General features: G+C 42.8%; 1 long non-coding RNA gene across 15 annotated transcripts in view; it reads right to left on the bottom strand.

Annotated features, from left to right (window-relative positions):
• Window positions 1-510: 510 nt before the first annotated feature.
• The window catches only part of LOC114084255 (uncharacterized), a 107,499-nt gene continuing 80,826 nt past the window's right edge, over window positions 511-27,183 (bottom strand). For 4 of the 15 annotated variants that reach the window (XR_011708457.1, XR_011708463.1, XR_011708464.1 and 1 more), the window contains 4 exons: window positions 22,040-22,189; window positions 2,350-2,400; window positions 1,482-1,610; window positions 514-1,230 (listed from right to left, as the gene is read on the bottom strand). This is a non-coding gene — a long non-coding RNA (uncharacterized lncRNA). Of the gene's footprint in view, window positions 1,231-1,481; window positions 1,611-2,349; window positions 2,401-22,039; window positions 22,190-27,183 lie in introns of all 15 variants that reach the window. The other 11 variants (XR_011708467.1, XR_011708469.1, XR_011708470.1 and 8 more) reach the window with 8 other exon arrangements.

Genomic DNA, 27,183 nt, shown 5'->3' with positions numbered 1-27,183 from the left:
TGGTAAGGGCAGAGCATTGTGAAAACAGGGAGCTCTTGGACACCATTTCATTATTGCCTCCTATGTCCCAAACCAGAGTTGCCCTTCGAAGGGGCCATGTATGAGGCCATACGAAAAGGGGTATGATATTAGCACCTATGTCCAATGATCCCATAATTGGTTGTTATTTAAGTAAAGAGTCAATTTAGGTCTACTTTCAGTGACCAGTAAACATACTCCCATGATAGTAGAGCAAAACCTTGCATTTCCTCTTTGTTTAAAGGCTGTTGAGCAGTATCATAGGGAATCACAATTAATTGAGCAATAGAGGTTCCTTTGGGGAGTCTTCAGAGCACATGGGATCACATTAGGCCATATATTATACAGTGTAAACAGAATCAATTACCTCTGGAATAACAAATTTTCTTTAACACTATGAGAATGAAAAAAAGAAAATACAAAAGCATTTTTTTTTTTTTTTTTTTTTTTTTTTTTTTGCAAAGTCTCCTGAATTTGAGTGGAAATTTTATACACCTCCCCAGGAAGCCACACTGGGCTTTTTCAGTACTAATTAAATCTATGCCAGTGCTCCCTCTAGGGGCATGAAAGGATTTCTGGAATGATGCTCTGTTTGAACCCAAAGAGACAGCTGTGTCTGGATTGGGAACATTTGTGTCATGGGATCTTGAGAAGGCTGGAAATATGCTTTCCCTCCTTTTTGCCACTTTCCAAAAGAGCTGACTGAAATTCTTATACATTTATTTTTTTATTTATGTATTTATTTTAATTAAGTATATATGACAGCAGAATGCATTTTGATTCACTGTACACAATTGCAGCACAACTTTACATTTCTCTGGTTGTACACAATGTATCATTGCACCATATGTGCAGACATACATGTACCTAGGGTAATGATGTCCATCTCATTCCCCCAGCAGCTTTTCTTTTTAAAATTTTTTATTTGTTTTAATTAGTTATAAATGACAGTTAAATGCATTTATGCAGCAAAAGATATTGCTTATCCTCTGCCTGTCCATCAGGATTTAGCCTAATACGACAAACAGCTAAGTTGTGAGTTTCTTCCTCCTCTTCCACTTGGTGTAAACATTCAGCCAAATGAGATCTGACCAGTGGTGGTGGTGGCAGCAGAGCAGGAGGAGTTGGTGAAGGCAGAGGGAACATCTCCATAAAGAATGTCTGGATTACAAGTGGCAGGTGGGTGGTAGCAGACAGAGGAGGAGGTGTTTGCTGGGAGACAAATAGCATTGGACAAAGATGACAAGCATGTAATCAGAGCTCACACGTTCTCATGAACATCTTCCCAATCTTCTCAACTTAAATAACCACTTTCTGGGTACCAAGAGCAACAAGAACTTACTTCTGCCAGTAAAGCAGCAAGATCAACATTACATATGGCATGACCAGCCTTTTAAAATAAATAGGAGAACTCAGCCCAGTGACATCGTTGAGCATCAGATAGGTAATTTCCCATAGCTTACCAATGGGGATCAGTACCAGCTGATGAAAGTCATGCATCAGCCTGCTCCAGGTGATAAGCTGCTCCCTTCCCCAATAACATGTCCAGAAGGGTCCCTGTTTCAGATGTTCAGACACCACATGGGCACCAGCTGTAAGAAAACAAATGAAAATGAAAGCAAGATGCACATGCAAAATGGCTGCTTGTCTAAGCAGCTGTCTTTATTTATACCTTTAGGTTACAGTAACTCACTGGCATCATTGGTACATTATTGTTCATTATATCACTAAGTCAGATACATTGGGTTATAATGTAAGATGTTCTTGCTAATGATCAGATAGGAGTTCTGGCCAAGCATGCATTAGTTATCTTAATAGATTCTGGGAGAAACTGCAGAATTCCATCTGTGAGAAATAAGACACTTAGTATTCTCTGGGAGTTTGCTCACCAGACAAATTTTCTGTCTTCTACATTTCCACAGTCAGAACCCTTACACCAGACTCAGCAAGAAACTTCAGAGGCACTAGGTCCCTTGTGCCTAGGGACTAGGCACTAGGCACTAGGCCTGAGACTCAGTAAGATGCTGGGAAGGCCCCAAGAAACACTGTGACCCTTGGAATGACAGTAAACTCAACTGAGAACCTGGGAAAAGTGCTGAGAGTTACGGAGACCCTGGCATAACCCTGAATCCAGTGTGTCCTTGGGGAACTATCTGAGCCCCACTGAGACCCTGGCAATAGCACTGGACAGGACTGAGACACTGCAAAAGGCCCTGAGAAAAAGTAAATCTTGGTAAAGGCCATTTCTACCCCCATCCAGTGCAGAAGACTAAACTAAAATCATTTGTGTGAATTTGGGGTGATGCAAAATAAAATACAGACACAAAATACCTTTACACAAGTTTCAGGATGGCTTTCCCCAGTTCTCAAACTCAAGCTCCCCTGAAAGGAGAACAAGAGAAAATCACAAGAGGCTGATGAGAGAGAGGGAAGCAGGTTCAAAAGTGGATTTTTATTTGGGGGGATGCTGTTCTTAGGAAGTTTTATCCAAAAAAGGGCAGAAGAGGTAGGACTACAGGGAGCAGGTGAGTGTAACTCAAACCCAGTGGGTACACCTGCACCTGGAGCCACACCTTGCTATCTGAGGAGGGACAATACCCAATTCACTAAGAAATGTAGTAACTGGTCAGAGCCCCCTGCCTCAGGACTGGAAGGTGTGTCCATTCAGAGTGACTTTCCACAGGCCATGAGTCCCACTGAGGCCCTGGGCAAAACCAATAGCTAGTTGAAAACCTGGGGAATATCCTGAACCACACTGAGATGCTAGGAATGTCCAAGAATTCCAATGAATGCCAGGGAAAGGAAGGAAAATACTAAACTCAGGGGAAACACTCATATCATATTTGTGAGACTAGAGAAGACCCTGAAACTTATTGAGACCCATGGCAAGACCTCACAATCCATGAAATCAGTACAAGGGAACCTGAGCCTCATTAGTGACCTAAAAAATCCCTGAAACCCAATGGTACACTGAAAAAAGAACAGAACACAACTTAGAAACCTTGGAAACTCCCAAGAGACACTTTTGGAGATACAGATGGTACAAACAAACTCATAGAAATGATCTGAACATACCTGAAATATGGTGGACAACCCTGAGCCACAGTGAAATCTTGGGGAAGGACCTGAGATTTACTGATATCTTGAAGAAAGTACTGAGGCCCACAAAGAAAATATGGAAAAGCCATGAAACACACTATTGACTTGGAAAACACTGAGACACAACATAAACTGGAAAAAATCTACAATTTAATATTGACACTGGTGGAGGCCCTAAAACCCACTGAGGAGATACTGAAGACCTTTAGCCCAGCAGAAGCTCTGGAAAAATCTGAGACACAATCATACCTAAGATCCACAAAAGACCCTAGAGGATGCCCTGAGCCACTATAATCCATTGGGAAAGCACTGAACCAGACTAAGACAATGGAATAAGCCCTAAGTTTACACTCAGAAACTTGGGGTGGCCCTGAGTGCTGCTAACACAGAAGGGAAGACCCAGAGCACCACTATGACAATGGGAATTCCCTGAGTATCAATGACACATTGAGCAAGGTACTATTTCCCTTTGAGACACTAGAGAAGGCCATTATTTTCACAGAATGATGTAGGAGAATCTAAGCACCACTGAATAATTTGCAGAGTCCTTAAATGTACTGAAATAATAGGCTAGGCCCTAGGCCTATTCAAGTCTGTTGGGAAAACTGACACAAAATCATACTCTGGGAACGATGCTGAGGAACACTGTGATGTGGGAAATGGCACTAAACTCCACACAGACCCTGGGCAAGGCCTGGGATTCAGAGAGAAACCCTGAAAGGCCCTAAAACTACTATTTTGGGGGGAGCTCTGAGTCTAGGAGAAGTGGTGAGCATTACTGAGACTGTAAGAATAGCACTGAGTCCCGAGGAGAAGCTGGAAAAGACCCTGAAAGAGAATGAGACTCTGAGGATGGATCAGAAACTCAGTGAGCCTCTGGAAAAAGTAAAGAGACCTGTTGAGAGCCTCAGGAAAGTCCAAGTACTTGCTGACCTTGGGAGTGGAGCTGAGATGCACAGAGATCCTGAGAAAAGAATGAGGTGACTACTACTCTTGAGAATGTTGTGCAAACATTTGTCAACCCTAGAAAGGCCCTTGGATTTCTGAAGACTCTGAAGAAGATTTTGAATATCATTGAGGCAACTGTGAATGAACTTAACCAGTTGGAGACTGTTACTGAGGCCTGTAGCCTTTTTTAAAGACTAGGAAATATTTTGATCTCCACTAACACCATGTGGGACTTTCTAAACAAGAATGAAATTCTGAAAAGTGCCTCTAGCCTTCCTGAGACTCTAAGGTAGGACTGAGACCCACTGACACTGGAAAATTACTTGAAACCCTCTAAGGCCCTGAAGAAACTTTCAGGATCACTGAGACTCTGGGGCAAGCCCTGATCACCAGTAGAACCTGGGAATAATATAATTTCACTGAGTCCCAGGAAGATTGTGAAGCCACTAAGATACTGGAGAAGGCCCTGGCATCACTGTGACCCTGGAGAATGCTCTGAGACTCAGTAACTGTTAAATATAAAAAAAGAAATACCCACAAATTGTGAGACCTAGGAGAAATAAATAGAATAGAAAGACATACACTTATGACTTTCTTCTCTCCCATTATAAATCCTTCCCGAACACTGAGCACAGAAAGGGAGAAAGTGTCTCAGTAAACCTAGAAGTGATACTTTCTAAAAAACATTAATTTCCTTGGATACAACTCATCTCCTAGTACTGGCCACCAACACCCCAGCACAAGGATTCAAATCCATGAGTGCCCAGACTCACAAGCTCACTAAATCACACTCAACTTACATAAGCCCATTTTCCTCCTTTATAGCTCATGTTCCACCAGTAAAATGGGTGCATTTTCATTGGTGAGTCCTGCTCCTGAATGTTAGGGTCCGTAAACAAGTCAAGATGGCGCCTGGCATTTTGACAGAGGGAGTGGTTTGAGAAGTAACGCCAGCGAGCCATTAAGATGATAGAGATTCCTTAATGACTGACTGCTGTGTCTAGATTATGTCAATTAAGTTAAGCTGTGTGTAATCATTAAGATAATGATTCCTTATTGGTTGACTGCTGTATCTAGTTTGTTAATTAAGTTAAGCTGTGTATTAAGTAAAGCTGTGTATTCAGTTATGTATATATCTCTGTCCCGTAATAAAGCAGGTCCCACTCCTGCTGTATCAACCTTCACAAATTCCTTGTCACCTCCGGTTACTTTGCTGCAGCCAGACTGTGGCACCTGAATAAGGCCTAAAATAATCTGTGAAGTTTGCCTCAAGCCCAGTCTCTTTGTTCTAACAGTAAGGAACTGGGTTGGTCCTGAGCAACACTGTGACCCTGGGTATGACAAAGAACTCCAATGAGAACATGGGAAAGGTGCTAAGATATTTCTGACACTGTGGTAGAAACCCTGAATGTAGTGTATACTTGGGGAATTATCTAGTCCAAGCTGACCCTTTGAAATAGCACTGAACTTGACTGAGACACTGAAAAAGGCCCTGAGACAAATGGAGAGCCTGATCATGGCCATGAGCCTGGTAGTGCCATGAGGTCCACTGAGGCTCTGGGCAAGGCTTTTTGAAAACCTGGAGAATACCTTGAACAACACTACTAAGCTGAAAAGGTCTAAGGGCACAACTGAATGCATGATGAAAGGAAGAAGAATGTTAAGACTCTGAGGGAATAGTCTGAGCATGACTGTGACTGGAGGAGACCATGAAATTTACCGAGACCCTGGGCAAGGATTCACAATCCACTGAATTAGTAGTAGAGCACATGAGCATCTTTAGTGACCTGAAAAACCCTGAATTCCAGTGATAACACTTGGAAAAGGCCAGAACACCAGTTAAAAACCAATGAAGAGCCAAATAGAAAGAGACACTCGTGAAGGCCTTTGAATCACATAAATTCATGAAAAGCATTGGAACACTGCTGAAATGACATGAAAAGCCCTTAGTGACAAAGAAATCCTAGAGATCATCCTAAGTACTGCAGATACCCTGTGGAAGTCATTGAGACCCAATAGAGAACATGAGAAGGCTATCAGCTTTATTGTTGAGCTGGAAAAGCACTGACAAACAAGGAGACCATGAGCAAGACCCCAATGCCAATGACCCTGGTGGAGGCCCTCAACACCACTGTAATGCTATTTATTGAAGAGGTTTAACCTGAGATCCAATTATACCTGAGATCTCAGAAAAGACCAAGAGAATCCCCTGAGCCTGAGGAAGTCATTGGGGAAAGCACTGAGCCAGACTGAGACCCTGCAGAAAGCCCTGAGCTTACCAAAGAAACATGGAGTAGCCCTGAGTGCCATTGACACAGTGAAGAAGTCCTTGAGAAATAGGAATGACCATGACAATGGGAATATCTCTCAGTTATAATGACACACTGGCAAGCTCTATTCCCCAATAAGACACTATGGAAGGCCATTGTTTCACAAAATATGGTGGAAGGATCTGAGCACCAATAGATATTGCACAGAGTACATAAATACACTAAAAGAGTACTATAGGCTGTACGCCACACTACTGTACTTGGAAAGGCCTTACAAACAATTGAACACTATGGAGGATGAGGAGCACAACTGTGATGCTGGGAATGGCACTTAGCTTCACAGAGACCCTGCTCAAGGTCCTGAGATGCATTGAGAAAACCTCCTTGGCCATAAACAGTGTTTTGCTTGAGGAGATTCAGAGCCTCCCTCCAAAGCTAGAAGAAGCACTAAGCATCATAAAGACACTGAGAATACCACTGAGCCTCAGAGACAACCTGTAAAATACATAAATAATTGGATACTGAGCTTAGTTCTGAAACTCAGTGTTCTACTGCAAAAGCAATAAGACCTATTGAGAACCTTGTGAAGGCCTTGAGCACATGGTGAAATTGTGAATGATGCTGATCTGCACTGAACATCTGGAACAGAATTGAAACCACTAAACTCTTGGGAAGGTTGTGCACACATCAGTAAAGCAAAGGAAGGGCTGTGGCTTTCCAAAAATTCTGAAGATCATTTAGATCACCATTGAAAATTAACAAATCTGAGATTCTTGTTGAAGCTTTGAACCTCTTCTAAATACGTGGCAATATTACATACAGCATGAATAACATGTAGAACTTTCTAAACAATATTGAAATTCTTGGGAAGGCCTTGAGCCCTCCTGAGGTCTAGGGTAGGCCCTGAGGTCCACTGACCCTGGGAAAGAAGCTGATCCCTTTGATATCCTTCCTGTCACAGAGAAATTAGCATAGACCATGATCATCAGTGTTTCCTGGGAAGACTACAGCATCACTGAGTGCCTAGGAAGGCAGTGACACCATGAATACTCTGCAGAAGGCCCTGGAGATCACTGTAATCCTGGGGAATGCCCTGGGACAAAGACTCTGGGCAGGACCTGAGCAACACATGACCCAGAGAATGGCAAAGAACTCCACCGAGAACCTGGGGAAAGTGCTGAGATTTACTGAGACACTGACAAAAACCATGAATGCCAAGAGACTTTTTTCAGACTTTGAATCACACAAACTCATGGAACACCCCTGAAATTCTATGGACAGTTGTGAATCATGTGAAAATCCTAGAGATTTTCCTGAAAACTACAGATACACTGTGGAAGGCTCTGAGCCCCAATAAGAACATGGGAAAGCCATAAACTTCATCATAGAGCTGAACACTGACACCAGGAGGCACTAGGAAAGGTCCACAACCCCATTTTGATGATGGAGAGGCCATGAACTCTATGGTCAATCTTTTTTATTAATTGAAGATCTTCAGCCTCTCGGAAGATATAATCCAAATAATCTGAAAGTTAATCATACCTAAGTTCTCACAAAGACCCTAGAGAATTCCCCAAGTCCCTGTAAGTCATTGGGAAAACCAATAATGCAGACATAAACCCTGGAGAAAGAAGTGAGTTCACAGTAATAAACATGGGGTAGCCCTGAGTGCTGCTGACACAGTGGGGAAGGTCCTAAGCACCACTGTAACAATGGGAATATCTCTCTATTACAATGATGTACTGCAAAATGCTTGCTTCCCTAGTGAAACCACAGGAAAGTCCATTATTTTCCAGAATAATGGGGAATAATGAGGGCTTTATTATTTTGAACACAACTGAAACAATAATGATTAAAACTAATGGAGCTGAGACTCTTGTTTAAGGCCTAGGCCTCCTCTACACACTGAGCAAAATTACAAGCACCAGGAAGACCATTTGGACCTTTCTAAACATGAATGAAAATGTGGGGAAGGCCTAGAGCCCTCCTGAGACTCTAGGTTAGGCTCTGAGTCCCACTGACATTGGGGAAGACCAGATCCCCTCTGATACCCTGAGTGTCACTAAGACTCTGGGGTAGGAACTGATCATCACTCTTACCTGGGAAGACTATAGCTTCTTCTTCTGAGGCCTTGTGAAGGCAAAGATACCATTAAGATTCTGCAGAAGGTCCTGGGCACAACTGTTACCAAGGGGAATGCCCTGAGACTCAGTAAGACTCTGGTCTGACCATGAGCAACCCTGTAATGCTGGGAATGACAATAAATTCCACTGGCAAACTGGGAAGTGTGCTGAGATTTACTGATTACCTGGCAAAAACTCTAAATTTTTGTTTCCTTCTGGAATTATCTAATCACTAGTGAAACTCTGGGAATAGCACTAAACATGACTGAGACACTGCAAAAGGCCCTGAGTAAAGCTGAGTGCCTGGAAATTATCATGAGTTCCACGGAGGCAATAGGCAAAGCCTTTGGCTCTTTGAAAACCTAGGAAGCATCCTAAACCACACTGATATTATGGGAATGTTCAGTAGCTCAACTGAATGCATGAGGAAGGGAAAGAGAATACTAAGACTCTGGGGGAATACTCTGACACAACACTAAGCCTGGAGGAGACCATGAAGCCCACAGAGAACCTGGGCAAGACCCATAATCCAACAAATCAGTACCAGAATTCATAAGCCTCCTTAGTGTCTTCCAAAGCCCTGAATTTCAGTGATTCACTGGGAAGGCTCTGAACACCGTATAGGAACCAGTGAGTGCCCTGAATTACAAGAGACACTTCTAAAGGCTTTTAAATCACAAACACATGGAAAGCACCTGAACATCCGTGAAATGCAGTAGACAGACCTGAGTCCCACTGAAAACATAGAGATGGACCTGAGAACTACACATACACAATGAGAAACAATGAGGCCCACTATAGAACATGGGGAGCCATGAGCTTCGTTGCTGAGCTGGGAAAGCACTGAGACACAGAAGACCCTGGAAAAGATCCACAAGCCAACATTAACCCTGGTGGAGGCACTGAACAAAACTGTGAAACTCTTTATAGATGGCCTTTGGCCTCACAGAAGCTCTGGGGGAAAACTGTTACAACCAATGTACCTGACATCACAATAAAGATGCTAGAGAATTCCTAGACCCCTGTAAGTCATTGCAGGAAAACACTGAGCCAAACTGAGACCTGGCAGAAAGCTCTGAGCTTACATTAAGAAACATGTGGTGGCTCTGAGTGCTGCTGACACACTGGGAATATTATGGATATAATATATAAAAATATTTGGATCCATATATCATATATGATGAGCGCTCATGATAAAATGGATCCAAATATTTTTTTTTCACGTGATTTATATGGTTTAATTTAAATTGGGTAAACAACTGTTGAGGATTGTTTTAATATGTAAACAAAAAAGAAGGTTAACAGATCTGTTTGTTTACTTTCACCTTTCCTTTTCATTATATTTAATAATTCTCTTAAAGATAATGTAAATTGTTAAGAAAATTGTTTTCTTTTAGTGCCTTCTGTAATGTTACATAATTTTTTCTTTAGCCATTATTGCCAGAATTCCTATCTTCATCCCAGTGCCGGTGAAGACAATGTAAATTGTTAAGAAAATTGTTTTCTTTTAGTGCCTTCTGTAATGTTACATAATTTTTTCTTTAGCCATTATTGCCAGAATTCCTATCTTCATCCCAGTGCCGGTGAAGACAATGTAAATTGTTAAGAAAATTGTTTTCTTTTAGTGCCTTCTGTAATGTTACATAATTTTTTCTTTAGCCATTATTGCCAGAATTCCTATCTTCATCCCAGTGCCGGTGAAGACAATGTAAATTGTTAAGAAAATTGTTTTCTTTTAGTGCCTTCTGTAATGTTACATAATTTTTTCTTTAGCCATTATTGCCAGAATTTCTATCTTCATCCCAGTGCTGGTGAAGTCAAAGATAAAACCAATCTACAGCTTCTACAATAGCCATCACTGAACTGCTTGCAGAACTTGCCTGGACACATTGTGAGCTCACCTGTATGCATTGTGAACTATCTGTTGGTGCAGCGACTTGTGGTAGTGTTGGGGTATTTTTGCTGATGATGTCATTGGTGGTACAATTTTTCCAAAAGGAGCCGTCAATTGGCTTGGTGTATCTTCCTCCCTTCTGCTTGTCATGATCGTCCAGCTAAAATTTGGGGGCCAACAGAGGTGAGGCAAAGAACCTCACCCCCCCCTCCACTGGTACAAAGACCTCTCCACAGGTGTGGCTGTATACTGGACCGGTAGTCAGTGACGGGTAAGATCCAATTGCAATGGTACCAACCTAAGGACCATATGTACTATTGGACAACCTAAGGCAGGCACGGTCCCTAAGCCACATGCTTGTTGTTTAAACAGAGAGGGGGAGATGTTGAGAGCCACAGCCGAAGGGGCCCCAGCAAACTTCCAGCTGCCAGCAAACTTCCAGCTGCCGGCTGATGATTGGCTCACAACGGCCCCAGCAACATCTAGCTGATTGGCTCCTCTGCGGTGATGCTCATTGGGCTGTTTCCCTGCCCTTTCAGACCACGGAGCTGCTCATTGGGGGACTTTTTTGGCTCCGCCCACGTGACCCAGCCAATCGGCCTCAAGAGCAGGAGGATTGTGGGAGGTGGGGAGAAGCTTGTGGGGGGAGAGAGAGGCTTGTGGAAAGCCGGTGGTGGCAGTTGAGGCTCTGAGGGTTTTTCCTGAGAGGCTGTTTTGTTTGGCGTGTGTGGTTCTAAAAATAAAGTTAGTTTCTTTTGACAAGTGGCTCCTGATTGTGCCCAGCCAGACTGTGGCAAGCAGTGCTAGGGAAGTCTCTCTGATACAACGACACACTCAGGAAACCTCTATTACCCAATGAGACACTATAAATGTCATTATTTTCCCAGAATACTATGGAAGAATCTGAGTACCACTAGATATTGTTCCACATTCTTAAAACCACAAAAAAATATTGTGGTAGGCCCTAAGTCTCACTACAATTCTTGGAAAGGCCCTGACAAACAATCAAATTCTAGGGAAGATTCTGAGCACAACTGGGGTGTTTGGAATGGCACTTAGCTCCACAGACACCCTGGGCAAAACCTCAATGACCCTGAACACACTGTTTCCTTTGGAAAGATTCAGAGCCTCATTCCAATAATGACAAAAGCACTGAGAATAGCACTGAGCCTCATGAACACCTTACAAAAGATCCTGAAATTATACTATTCTCTGACGTTGGCTCTAAAACTTAGTGTTGCCCTGCAAAAGGCAATGAGACCTATGGAGACCCTTGGGAAGGCCCTGAGCACATGATGTGTTTGTGGATTGTGCTGATCTGCACTGAGAGCTGGGAAGGCAATGAGATCACTAAGTCTTGGGAAAGTTGTGCCTACATCTGTCAATGTAAGGAGGGCTCTTTTTCTTCTTAAAACTCTGATGAATATTTTGAACAGAACAGAGACAACAGTGAATGAAATTAATGAACCTGAGACTTTTTTGAAGACTTGAGCCCTTGTTAACACTGGGAAATATTACAGGCACCATGAATACCATGTGAAACTTTCTAAACAAGATTGAAATTCTGAGGAAGACATGAACCCTCCTGAGACAGTAGGGTTGGCCCTTTGGCCCACTGACACTGGAAAAGATATTAAATCCCTTTGATACCCTGAGTCTTGCTATGATTCTGTGGTAGGCCCTGATAATCAGTGTAACCTTGGAAAACTCACTGAGTGCCTAGGAAGACAATAACACCATTAATTCTATGGAGAAGGCCTGGGCACCACTGTGACCCCTGTAATGTACTCAAACTCAGTAAGACACTGACTTGCACTGAGTAACACTGTTACCCTAGGAATGACAATGAATTCCACTGACAAATGGGGATAAGTGCAGAGATTAACTGAGACCCCAGCAAGAACTCTAAACCCAGGGTGTCTTTAGGGAACTCTAACCCTATTTAGTGTCTGCGAATAGCACTCAAAGTCACTAAGACACTGCAAATGGCCCTGAGAAAAAAAATGAGAGTGTAGTAATGGCTAAGAGTTCCACTGAAGCTTTTGGAAAGACCTCTGGCTCCTTGAAAACCGGGGAAACATCCTTTCCCATGCTGGGAATGTCACAGAGCTCAACTGAATGCACAAGGAATGGAAGCAGAGCACTAAGACATTGAGGGAGCATCCTGAGAATGACTGTGAGCAGGAGAGACCAAGAAACCCCATGCGCCCCAGAGCAAGGACCCACACCCCATTGAATCACTACCAAGGTCCATAATACCCCTTTGTGACTTTCAAAAGCTCTGAATATCATGGATACACTGAGAAAATGCTGAACACCAATTAAAAACCAGTGAAGGCCCTGAATGCCTAGAAATTATTTTGAAGACCTACGATCACATAAACTCATGGAAGGTCTCTGAACAGACCTGAAACACTGGACAGCCCTGAGTCACACTAACATGCTAGAGATTGTCCTAAGCACTACACATACATTGTGGAAGGAATGAAGTTACTCAAGAAAATATGGGAAAGCCAAGAGCTTCATGTTGAACTTAAAAAAAAACTGAAACACAAAAGATCCTGGGAAAGATCCACCACCCTGCTAAGAGCCTCGTGTGCCTTGTGCACAACTCTCAGCTTGTTCATTGACAGCCTTTAGCCTCACAGAAACTCTGGGGAATACTCTGAGACCCAATAATAGCTGAGATCTCAAAAAGCACACTAGAGAATTCCTTGAGCCCATGTAGATCAGCAGGAAAAGCACAGAGCTAGAGTGAGACCCTGGAGAAACCCCTGAGCTTACACTAGCAGACATGGGGTAGCCCTGAGTGCTGCTGACATGGCGGGGTAGGCCCTGAGCACCACTATGACCAAGGGAATATCTCTGAGTTTCAACAGCACACTTGGTAAGGCTGTATTCCTCAATGAGACACTATGGAAGGCGACCAGAATGCTGTGGAAGAATTTAACACTACTAGATATACTGCAGAGTTCTAAAATCCACTGAAATTGTGCATAGGACTCAATACACTACTTGAGAAAATACTCACAATCAAATTTTGGGGGACATGTAGAGCACAAGTGTGATACTGAGAATGGCACTTAGCTCCACAGAAACCTTGGGCAAAGCCTTGGTATTCATTGAAAAACCCTTAATGGGTTCAATGCCTTGAGCCCTCCTGAGACTCTAGGGTAGATCCTGAGGCCCATGGACACTGGGTAATACTTTAAGCCCCTCTGATACTCTGACTGTTATAACTCTGGGATAGGCCCTGATCATCAGTGTAACCTGGAAAGACTGTAGATTCACTGAGAGCCTGGGTAGGCAATGACACCACTAAGATGTTAAAGAAAACCCTGGGTACCACTGTGACCCTGGGAATGCTCTGAGAATAACTCAGTTTCTGGGCTGACCATGAGCAACTATGTGACCCAAGGAATGGCAATGGACTTCATGAGAACCTTGGAAATGTGCTGAGAATCACTGAGACCCAGGCAAAAACTCAGACCCAACTGAATCTTTTGGGAATTACCTAAGCCTTTGTGAGACACTGGGAATAGCACTGAACATGACTGAGACATTGCAAAAGGCCATGAGAAAAACTGAGAACCTGATAATGGGCATAAGTTTCACTAAGGCGCTAAGCAAGTCCATTGGCTCTTTGAAAACCTGAAGAACGTCCTGAACCACACTGAGAGGCTGGGAATGTCTATGAGCTCAACTGAATGCACAGGGAAGAAAAAGAGAAGTCTAAAGCTCTGGGGAACACCTTGAGCCTGACTCTCAGACTGGAGGAGACCATAGAACCCACTGAGGTGCTAGGTTGGAACAAAAGTCCACAAAAAAAGTACCAGTGTTTATGAGCCTCCACACTATCCTGCAAAAGCCCTGAATTCCAGTGGTACTCTGGGAAAAACCATGAACACTAATTAGAAATCAGAGAAGGTCCAGAGTGCCAAAAGATACTTCTGAAGGCCCTTGAATCACATTAACTCATGAAAAGCATCTTCACTCCAATAAAATACTATGGACAGACCTGAGTCTCACTGAAATGCTGGAGATTGTCCTGAGAACTACAGATACATGGTGGAAAGTGTTGATACCCACTAAAGAACCTGGAAAAGCCATGAACTTCATTGTTGATACTGAAAAGCACTGAGACATGAGGATATGCTGGGAAAGACCCACAATCCCACTTAGACCCTGGTGGCGGGCTTGAACACCACAGTAACCCTAGTGAAGGCCTTTTGCCTCACAGAAGTTCTGGGGAGGAATCTGAGATCTGTCAACCTAAGGTGTGGTCCTTCACCTTTCTAAAATCTGAAGAATAGTTTCAACATCATTGAGACAACAATGAGTGAAATTAACAACTCTGACATTCTTGGTGAAGCCTCCTCTAAACACTGGGTAATATTTCACACATCATGAACACCCTGTGGAACATTCCAAACATGACTGAAATTCTGGGGAAGGCCTTGAGCCTTCAAGAGAATAGGGGGCAAAAAATCTTAACTTGATGCAGAAGGAAGGAAATGAGAAAATGGAGACACTTTCGGAACAACATGAGCATGACTATCAGATAGGAGGAAAACATGAAACCCACAGACATCCTGAGCTGGGACCCACAATCCACCAAATCAGTACCAGAGTCCATGAGCCTTCTTAGTAACCTAAAAAAAAGTCCTCAATTCCCTAAACAACAAATAGAAATAAGTGAAGACCCTCAATGCCAAAAGACAGCTTTGAAGGCCTTTGAATCACACAAAGTATCTGTAGATATCTGAAAGTCTCTGTAGAGACCTGAGTCACATGGAAATCCTAGAGATTATGCTGGGAACTACAGATACACTGTGGAAGGCCTTTAAGTCCACTAAAGATCATGGGAAAGCCATGAGCTTCACTGTTGATCTTGAAAAGCACTGAAATACAAGGACACCTGGGAAAGTTCCACAATCCCACTTAGACCCTGGTATAAGTCCTCAACTCCACTGTAATATACTGAAGACCTTTAGCATCACAGAAGCTTGGGGAAATAATTTGAGACTCAATAATATCTGAAATATCAAAAAAGACCCTAGAAAATACCATAATCCCATGTTAGTTATTGGGGAGAACACTGAGCCAGAATGAGACCCTGGAGAAAGCCCTGAAATAATAGTAAGAAATATGGGGTAGCCCTGAGTGCCAGTGACACAGTAGGGAATGCCCTGAGCACCATTATAAAAGTGGGAATATCTCTGTGTTACAACGCCACACTGGGCAAAGCTATGTTCCTCAGTGAGATATTAGCAAAACCATCTCTCCCTCCCAAATGCGGTGAAAGGATTGAAGTACCACTAAATATTGTGAAGAGTTCTTAATCCAGTGAAATAGTTAGGGTAGGTCTTAGGTCTCATCAAGATTCTTCGGAAGGCTGAGATACTCAGTCAAACACTGGGGAGGATGCTAAGCATCTTCATTTGCAGCTGTGAAGCTGTAAATGGCACATACGTCCACAGAGACACTGGGCAAGGTACTGGGATTCATTGAGAATCCATGAATGCCCCTGAATCCAGTGTTTCCTTAGGAACATTCAGAGACTTACTTGAGACTGAAAAAAGCACTGTGCATCCTGGAGATTTTGAGAATAGCTCTGAGCCTCATACACAAACTGTAAAAACATGAAATAATAGACACTCTGAGATTGGCTCTGAAACATAGTGTTCCTCTGCAAAAAGCAGTGACACCAATTGAGAATCTTAAAAAGATCCTGAGCACATGATGAAATTGTAAATGGTGCAGATCTGTACTGACAACCTGGGAAGGCACTGAGATTACTAAGACTTTGGGAATGTTGTGCACACATCTGTCAACCTAAGGAATGGCCCTTCACCTTCCTGAGAATATGAAGACTATTTTGAACATGATTGAGACCACAGTGAAAGGAATTAACAAATCTCAGAAATTTGTAGAAGCCTTAGCATCTTTTAAACACTGGGCAGCATTTTATGTGCCATAACAAATGAGCTTTTCTCAACAACAATGAAATTCTGAAGAAGGCCTTGAGCACCCCTGAGAATCCAGGGTAGGCCTGAGGCCCACTGACACTTGGAAAGACCCTGAGCCCCTCTGAAACCCTAAGAGTTATAAAGGTTTTGGGGTAGGTCCTGATCATCAATCTTAACTGGGAAGACTATAGATTTACTTAGTACTTCAGAAGACAATGACACCACGAAGACTGCAGAAAACCCTGGGTACCACTGGGACCCTGAGAAATGCCATGAGACTGGGTAAGGCTCTCTGTTTTCCCTGAGAAACTCTGTGACTCTGTAAATGGCAATAAACTCAACTGAGAACATGGGAAATGTGCTGAGATTTACTAAGATTAAGCAAATACTATGAACCCAGTGTGTCTTTAGGGAATTATCTAAGCCCAGGTGAGAGTCTGGGAATAGCACTGAACATGACTGAGACTCTACAAAGGCCCTGAGGAAAACTGAAAGCTTGGTAATGGTCATGAGTTCCACTGAATCCCTGGGTAAGACCTTCGGCTCTTTGAATAACTCGGGAACATCATTAAATTCACTGAGGAGGTGGGAATGTCCAAGAGCTCAACTGAATGCATGAGGAAGGAAAGAAGAACACTAACACTCTAGGGAACTCTCTGGGCATGACTCTGAAACTAAAGAAGTCCATGAAATTCACTGAGATCCTGGTTAAAACCCTCAATCCATGAATCAGTAGCAGAGTCCATGAGCCTCCTTTGTGACCTGCAAAATCCTTGAATTTTAGTGATACACTGAGAAAATCCCTGAACCCCAAGAAGAAACCAGTGAAGGCTCTGAATGCAAAAAGACACTTTGGAAGACCTTTGAATCACACAAACTCATGGAAAGCATCTGAACACCCCTGAGTCACAATGAATTCCTGAGATTTACACATAAGCTGTGAAGGCATTGTGGTTCTACAAAGAAAATTGGGAAACCCATGAGCTTCATTGTTGAGCTTGAGAAACACTGAGACACAAGGACACACTGGGAAAATCTACTACCCCATGTAGTCCATGGGGGAGGCCCTGAACATTACTGTAAATCATTACTGCAAATTACTGTGAGTACTTTAGCCTCACAGAAGCTTTAGGGAAGAATCAGAGACACGTCATACCTGAGATTTTCAGAAAGGGGCTAGTGACTTCCCTGAGTCCCTGTAAGTCATTGGGGAAAGCACTGAGCCAGATGGAGACTGGGGAGAATACCCTGAGCTTATACTGAGAAACACAGGCTAGCCATGAGTGCCCCTGGCACAGTGAAGGAGGCCCTGAGCACGACAATGAAAATGGGAATATTTCCATATTACAAGGACACTGGGGGCAATGAGACTAGTGAAGGCAATTATTTTCCCAGAATAGTGTAACAGAATCTGAGCACCACTCAATTTTTGTAGAGTTGTAAAGACCACTAAAAGACTAATATAGTCCCTAGGCCTCACTAGGATATTTGGGCAGGCCCTGACACACAATCAGACACTGGGCAACCTGCTCAGCAGCAGTGTGAAGCAGAAAGTGGAGTTTAGCTTAACTGAGAATCTGGGGAAACCCCGGGGTTCATACAGGAACCCTGAACAGCACTGAAGCCTGTGTTTCCTTTGGAAGGTTCAGAGCCTGGCTCCAAGGCCAGAAGAAGCACTGAGCATTACTGAGACTCTGAGCCTCATGGACAATGGGTCAAAGATCCTGAAAGAATAGGACCCCTAGGTTGTCTCTCAAACTCAGAGTACCTCTACAAAAGCAATGAGACCTAGTTAGATGTTTTCAAGGGCCCTGAGCACATGGTGAAATTGTGAACAAGGCTGATCTTCACTGAGATGCTGGGAAGGCAAGGAGGAAAATAAGACTTTTGGGAAGGTTGTGCATGCATATATCCATGGAAACAGGGCCCTTCACTATTTTCAGAATATGAAGAATGTTTTGAACAGCAATGAGACTACAGTGAATAAAATGAAAGTGAGTTTTTTGTTGAAGGCTTGAACATTATGTAAACACTGAACAGTATTCCAATCAGTATCATGAAGACCAGATGGACCTTTGTAAACAAGACAGAAATCATGTGGAAGGCCCTGAGTCCTCCTGAGTGTACAGCGTATGTCTGAAGGCTCACTGACAATGAAAAAGACCTGATCCCTCTGAAACCTTCAGTATCACTAAGACTCTGGAATAGGCCCTGATTATGTGCATGACCTGGGGAGATTACAGCTTCACTGAGGGTCTGGGAAGGCAATGGAAACACTGACACTCTGCAAATAAGCCTTGAATACCACTGTGACCCTGAGAAATGCCCTGGAACTCATTTACACTGTGGACAGGCCCCTGCAAGAGCAATGAACTCCACTGACAACCTGGTAAAAGGTGTTGATTTTACTGAGACTCTGGCAAAGTCTCGGAAAACAATAAGTGTTTGCAAATCTATCTAAGCCCTGATGAGGCTCTGGGAATAGCACTGCAAATGACAGAGACATTGCCAAAGGCCCTAAGAAAAATTGAGAGCATGGTAATTGCCATGAGATCCACTGTGGCTCTGGACAAGTCTTCTGGATCTTTGAAAGCTGGGGAACATACTAAACTTCACTGAGATGCTGGGGATATCACAAATCTCAACTGGATGCACAAAGAAAATAAGCAGAACATGAAGGCACTGGGAAAACACCCAGAGCATGAGTGTGAGACTGAAGGAGACCAGGAAAGCCATGAGACCCTGGGAAAGGACACACAGTCCACTAAATTAATACCAATGCCCAGGAGCCTCCTTATTGACCTGCAAATTCCTGAATTCCAGTGAGATACTACAAAAAATCCTAACAACAATCAGAACCCTGAGGACCCAAAATGCCAAGAGAAAATTTTGGACCCAAGCAAGCAAACTCATGGAGAGCTTTGGAATGCCACTGCAATTCTATAGACAGCTCTGAGTCACAGGGAAATCTAGAGATTGTGGTGAAAACAACAAACACACTTTGGAATGCATCAAGGTCTAGTAAGATACATGGAGGGTCATGATCATCGTATTGAGTGAGAAAGGCATAGAGACACAAAGAGACCCTGGGAATGCTCCACAATCCCTCCAGATCCTGACATGGGCCCTGAACCCCACTGTAAATCTCCCGAAGGTCTCTAACCACACAGAAGCTGTAAGGAACAATTGGAGGCCCAACAACAACTGAGATCTCCAACAAGAGCTCAGTGAGTTCCCTTAGAGCCTCCAAGTCATTGGGAAAGCACTGAGCTGGACTGAGACCCTGCAGAAAACCCTGAGCTGATATTAAGAAACAGAGAAGCCCTGAGTGTCTGTGACACAGTGGGCAAGGCCCTGAGCACAACCATGACAATGTGAATATGTCTGTGTTACAAGGTCACGGTGCAAGCATACATTTCCCAATGAGACACTAGTGAATGCCATTATTTTCCCAGAATAAAGTAACAGAATCTGAGCACCAATCAATATCTTGTAGAGTTCTAAAACCCAATGGAAGTGTAGCAAAGACACTAGGCCTCACTACCATATTTGGGCAGGCCCTGTCAGACAATCAAACACTGGACAACATCATGAGATCATCTTGAACCTGAAATGGAGTTTAGCATCACTGAAAATTGGGGAAAACCCTGGGATTCATTGAATAACTCTGAATGGAACTGAAGGCAATATTTTCTTTGGATGATTCTGAGACTGGCTCCTAGGCCAGAAGAAGCACTGAGCATCTAGGAGACTCTGAAATAGCACTGAGACTCATGAACAACCTCTAAAAACCCTTAAATAATAATGACCTTTTAACTTGGCTCTGAAACTTAGTATTCCACTTCAAATCACCATGAGACCTATTGACAATTTTGGTAAGGTTCTGAGCACATGGTGACATTGTGAATTGTACTGATCTGCACTGAGAACCTGGGAAGCTAAAAGACACATAAATTATTGGAAAGTTATGCACACATCTGTCAATGGAAGGAAAAGCCCTTCTCTCAAATGAATAAAGTGGCCTTAAGCTTCTACAAATATGAAGAATATTTTGAACCCCAATGAGACCACAGTGAAGAAAATTTATGAATGTGAGATGCTTTGGGAAGACTAGAGCATGTTTGGAAAACTGGGCAATAGGTCACTCAGTACCAGGAAGACTAGGTCAACATCTATAAACAACACAGAAATCACAAGAAAGGCCTAGAGTCCTCTGGTGTGTCTGGGGTAGTCCCTGAGGCACATGACAATGGAAAAGACCCTGAACTTTTCTGAAACTCTCAGTGTCCCTAGAATCTTGCAGTAGATCCTGATCATGTGAGTAACCTGGGAAGACTACAGCTTCTTGAGTGCCTGGGAAGGCAATGGCACCACAAAGATTCTGCAAAGAAACTTTGAAATCACATTGACCCTGAGAAATGCCCTGAGGCTCACTAAGATTCTGATCTTGACCTGAGACACACTGTGATTTTGGATGAGAAATGAAGTCCACTGAAACCTTGGAAAGGTGCTGAGATTGACTGAAACTCTGGCAAACCCTCTGAAACCAGTGTGTCTTTGAGAAACTACTCAGCCATGGAGAATAGCACTGGGAATAGCACTGAAAATGACTGAGACAAGAGGCCCTAAAAAACATGGGAGAGCCTCTAGTGACCATGAGTTCCACTAAGGCCTTGGGGAAGTCCTTTGGCTCTTTGAAAACCTGAGGAGAATCCTAAAGCACATTGAAATGCAAGGAATGTCCAAGAGTACAATTGTATGCATGGTAGATTAAAGAAGAACACTGAGACTCTGGGGGAGCTTTCAGAGCATGACTATGAGACTGGAGGAGACCATGCTACTCACTGAGATGTTGGGAAATCACACAATCCAATGCATCTCTGTACCAGTGTACATGGCTTTCTTACTGACTTGAAAAAGCTCTGAATTCCAGTGAAAGAGTTAAAAAAAAGGCCTGAACACTATTAGAAACAAGTGAAGGCCCTGATTGCCCCGAGACATTTCTGAAGACATGTGGGTCACACAAACTCATGGAAAGCTGGTGATCTCACATCAAATTAGTGTACAACCCAGAGTCACACTGAAATCCTGCACACTGTTCTGAGCAGTACAGATACACTGGGCAGGACATTGAGAGGCCCACTAAAGATCAAGAAAACCCCAGGAGCTTTATTATTGTGCTGGAAAAGCACTAAAACACAGGACACCGTGGGAAAGACCCACAACCCCACTTTGATCCTGGTGGAAGCTTTGAAACCTACTGTCAATCTAAAGGCTTTATTGAGAGCCTTTAGCCACTCAAAAGCTCAGGAGAAAAATCTGAGAATCAATCATACCCGAGTTCCCATTAAAGGAGAAATCCCTGAGCCTCTGAATGTCACTTCACAATACAATAAGCCAAACTGAGACCCTGGACAAAGCCCTGAGCTTATACTCAAAAACATGAGGGAGCCTGAGTGCCACCCATGCAATGGGAAAGGCCCTGAGCCCCACAAGGATAATGGGAATATCTCTCAGTTACAAAGACACCCTGGGCAGGGCTCTATTTCCTATTTAAAGCCTTGTGACACCCCTTGTTTTTTTGTTTTTCCAGAATGCTGTGGAAGAACCTGAGCACCACTAGATAGCATACAAAGCCTTCAATCCAATATAGTAGAGTATTCCTAAGCATGACTAGGATTTGGGGAATGGCTGTGACACACATTCAAATACACTCACCTGTGGGGAAGATGCTGAGCCATCCTGTGCTTCTGCAAAAGACATGAGACTTCACAGAGACCCAGATAAAGCCCTGAGATTCATAGAGCAAGGCTCAAGTTCCCTGGGCCCAGAGTTTCCAGGGAAAGGATTCAGAGATTCACCCTGAGTCTGGAAGAAACACAGAGAGAAGAGAACTAGCATTCAGGGACAATCTCAATAGATTCTAAAAGAAGAGGAGACTCTTAGGGTGGTTTTTAAACACAGTGTTCTTGTGCCCAATACACTAAGAGCTTCCAGAACCTTGGGAAGGCCCGAGCACATGGGGAAACTGTGAATGGTGCTGATATGCACTGAGGGCCTGGGAAGGCTAGGAGAACACTGAGACTCATGGGAAGTTTGTACACACATCTGAACACTTAAGGAAGGGCCCTCACCTTCCAATGATTCTGAAGAATATTTTGAACACTACCCAACACTTCTACCCAACAATATTTATAAGTAAAAAGTCCTCATCCTTATGAAGCCAGATTTAAAGACAGGTAGTGAGAAACTGATGTGATATCATTTTTGGAAACCAGCCTCTACCTCAGAGCAAAGCCTGTCCAAGGAAGGGGGCACGACCCTAGGCACATACCCACCCTGCTGAGTTGTTTGTCTGCAAATAACAGGAGAGATCTGTGGCGCTAGGTGTCCCTGACTCAGTTAGGCTAGGTGAGGACTCATAGCAATCCCTGAGCAACCTCCAATCAGCATGAGACAGGGAAAATACCTGGGATGACAGATGACCCCCCCCCAGTAGTTTATGATGGTTGATAACATGTTCGGAAACCATGTAGTTTAGCACATACACCCCTCACGGATTAAACCAATCAGATCAAAAGAATCCCCCTCTTGTACTAACCAATCACCCTTACCCAACTTGTTTCCGCCAGTGAATGTGCTAATCAATGTTAAGAGTTGTTGTGTGAAATGATTTTATGCTGTGTGTTGTTGTGAGGTATAGAGTATCCCAAAAACCTAGAAAATCTCAATGAACAAAGGACCAGGACTCACTCCCTGGGACCTCTGCTTCAGAATCAGTTGTGAGTCCAGGCTCAAGCTTGCAATAAAGACTCTTGTGTGATTGCATGGGATTCAGCTCCTGGAGGTCTATTGGGGTCCACTGAATCTGGCATTACAGGTAGTTAGTGTAGTTAGGTAAATCAGGTCTAATATCTAATAAAATAAAGAAAATGGAGGCCATTATCAAAAATAGAGTCCAGGACACCAGAGCAGCACTTGGAGAAATTGAAATGTTAATGTCCCCAAGGCCCAGAGCCCATCCTAAGGAAATGTTAATGAAGCAGCTCCCAGTGAACAGGGAAGGGCTAATCCAAAAGCCTCCCCAGAACCTTCCTGCCCAGATTACTCCTTCAGCCCACCTGTCTCCCACATTTTGGCCTTCCCACTTGCATTCTATCACTGAGAAATAAAAGGAAACAAAAGACATGAATGTGAGAAAGCTGAAAGAAGACCTTAGCTATAAGAAAGGAAGACCTCCTTCTTACAAGGATTCCCCCTTTTGGGTCCCCTTCTTCCTCTGGGGAGAAGTCCTTTCTGCTCTCCTTTAATAAAGCTCCTACTTTCCACTCTACACTTGCCTCAGCCTGCTTCTCTGGTGTTATACTTCTGCATTTGGGGAAGCAAGCACTCCTCACCAGTAAACAGCGGTAACACTTACATCAACCCTAGAGTTGATGACAATGAAAAATTTTCCTAAATTGATAGGTGAAAATCTACTTGTTCTTCAATTTCATTTTTATTAGTACTAATAATAATTTTTTCTATACTAACTGAACATATATTTATTATTTTAAAAATGTGTCTATTCGGGCTGGGGATATGGCTCACATAGTAGTATGCTCACCTAGCATGTGTGAGGCACTGGGTTCAATCCCCAGCACCACAAAAAATAAAATAGAGATATTGTGTCCACCTAAAGCTAAAAAAAAATAAATAAATATTTTTAAAAAATGTGTCTATTCATATCTTCCAGGGCACTTTATAGAGGTCACCACACCTAAGTTAAAAAGTCTGCCTCTCACCTCATTCCAAGTAAAGGTAATCAAATTAATTTAAAGTTAAGTTCAAAAGATAAATTTTTATTATATGACTCCATATATTCTTTATTCTTACTCTTGTTAATTTTGTATTGTATTTTCCCTACAAAACTTTACAGATAACATTACACGGCTTCATACTGCTAGATTTAATTATATGGACTACACTGGGAACCTACCTATATTATGGTCCCATGATTAACATGCTGGCTATTTAAAGCTAACTTTGAGGAAAAGACAACTTAGAAGGACCTAAGCCAGACAAACATAATGGCCCTTGAAATATAGATTACATATCTGGACAGTTATTGAAATGGGACAATTATTGGAATGGAACTTTCCCATAACTAGCCAGTCATTTCCACAGAATTTCCATCAATATTTGACAGCCCTAATCATTCTGTAACAGAATTTGACATCTTTCCTAAATGAAGGAAATGTACAAATGCTTTTCCAGTGCAACATAAAATCTCTAGAAGTGATGGATGTGTTTTGGATGGATCTTCAAAAATTGATAAAAGACAGGCTTGTGAAGGTGCCACTTCCTACCAAAAGCCAAAGCCAGGAGGGCTTGATATGGAAGAACCACCACTAAGTCTGTTTTGCTTTTACTTCTTAAAAAGAATTTGCAGGCAACCACGATTGATTTGATTTTTTAATATAACAAAATATCTAAGACACTAGGACAATAGTTATCTAGAACAATTTTCAGAGTACAAAAATATGATTAGATATACAATAGTTCTGATTCTTTAAAAATTTATGATTTAGATTACTCCCTATTGTTTAGGTATTGCTTTGCCACAATGTTACGAAGGGCAAGTTAAAGCCCTGAACACCAATTAGAGAAAAGTAAAGGCCCTAAATAGCAAGAGACACTTTGAAAGGCCTTTGAATCTCAAAAATTCATGGAAAGCATCTGAACACACCTGAAATACAATGGACCATCCTGAGTCACACTGAAATTCTGGACATTGTCCTGAGAACTACAGATACAACATGGAAGGCACTGAGAGATACTAAAGAACATAGGAAACTTATGAGCTTCATAACTGAGCTGGAAAATGACTGAGACACAAGGAAAACCTGGAAGAATCCACAACATCACATCGACCCTTGTGGAGGCCCTGAACCTCACTGTAAAACTACTTATTCAAGGCCTTTATCCTCTGGAAAGTCTGAGACCCAATCATGACTAAGATCTCAGGGAAAATACTAGAGAACACCCTGAGCCCATGAAAGACATTGAGGAAAGCACTCAGTGAGACTGAGACCCTGCAGAAAGTGCTGAGCTTACATCAAGAAACATGGGGAAGTACAGAGTTCAACTACTTTGGGGAAAGCCCTGAGAACCACTATGACAATGGAAATATATCTCTGTAATATATAAATACATCATTATAATATAATGACCCTGTGGAAGGCCATTATATTTCCAGAATACTGTGTAAGAATCTGAGCACAACTAGAAATTATGCAGAGTTCTTGAAAACACTGAAATAGTAGGGTAAAACCTAGGCCTCACTATGAATCTCAGGAAGAACCTGACAACAATAAAACTCTGAGAAAGATGAAGAGCACCACTGTGATGCTGAAAATGTCACTTAGCTCAACAGAGACCTTGGGCAGGAATCTGGGACTCATTGAGAAACCCTGAATGGCCCTGAAAACAGTGATTCCTTTAGGATTATTCACAGCATCACTCTGAGGCTGAAAGAAACACTGAGACTCTAAGAATACAATTGAGCTTTATGGACAACCTGTAGAAAACCCCACAGCAGTAGGAGACCCTGAGTTTGTTCCTGAACTTCAGTATTCCCGTCAAAATACAATGCAACACTTGGAAAGGCCCTGAAAAAATGGTAAAAATGTAAATGTTGCTGATCTGCACTGAGAACCTGGAAAGGCAATGAGAACACTAAATATCTTGGGAAGGCAGTGCACACATCTGTCAACCTAAGGAAGAGCCTTTTGACTCCCTAAAAATCTGAGGAATATATTGAACAACATTGAGAAAACAGTGATTGAAATTAATGAATCTGAGAATTTTGTTGAGGGCAATATTCCAAGGACCATGAAAACCACGTGGACCTGTTGAAACAACATTGAAATTCTGTGAAAGGCCTTGATCCCTACTGAGACTCTAGGGTAGGTTCTGAGGCTCACTGACTTAGGGGAAAAAAAAAAAAAAAAACTGAGCCAATTTGATACCCTGAGTGTCACTAAGGCAGTAACATATGCCCTGATAATCAGTGTAACCTGGGAAGACTACAGCTTCACTGAGTGCCTGGGGAGCCAACACAAGAATAAGACAGTGCAGAAGGCCCTGGGCACAATTGTACCCTGGGGAATGCCCTGTGACCCATTAATGTTCTGGTCTGAACCTGAGCAACACTGTGGCTCTGGGAATGGCAATGAACTCCACTGACAAGCTGGAAAAGTGCTGAGATTTACTGATACAAGGGAAAAACTCTAAACCAGTGTGTCTCTGGGGAGCTATATCACCATGGTAAGACTCTGGGAATAGCACTGAACATGACTGAGACACTGCAAAAGGCCTTGGGAAAAACTGAGAGCCTGGTAAATGCCATGAGTTCCAGAGAGACCCTGGGCAAGGCCTTGGTCAGTTTGATAAAGTGGGGAACATCCAAACCACACTGAGATGTGGGGAATGTCCAAGAGCACAACTGAATGCAGGAGGAAAAGAAGCAAAACTCTAAGACTCCAGAGGGACAGAGCAAGCATGACTATGAAATAAGAAGACCGAGAAATGCTCTGAGGACCTGGGCAAGGACCCACAACTCACTGAATCTTTACCAGAGTCCATTAGACTACTTAGTGATCTGCAAAAGCCCTGAAGTCCTCTGATACACTGGGAAACCACTGAGCACCAATTGAAAACCAATGAGGGACCTGAGTGCCAAGAGACACCTTTGAAGGCCTTTGAGTCACACAAATTCATGGAAAGTGTATGAAAACCCCAGAAATTATATGGACAGCCCTGATTCACATGGAAATCCAGGAAATTGTCTGGAAAACTACAGACACAGAATGGAAGGCACT

Source organism: Marmota flaviventris, chromosome 9 (assembly GCF_047511675.1).
Source record: "Marmota flaviventris isolate mMarFla1 chromosome 9, mMarFla1.hap1, whole genome shotgun sequence".
Taxonomy (NCBI): Eukaryota; Metazoa; Chordata; class Mammalia; order Rodentia; family Sciuridae; genus Marmota; species Marmota flaviventris.
The sequence above is the reverse complement of the archived record's forward strand: the minus strand, read 5'-3'. Positions and strand labels throughout refer to the sequence as shown.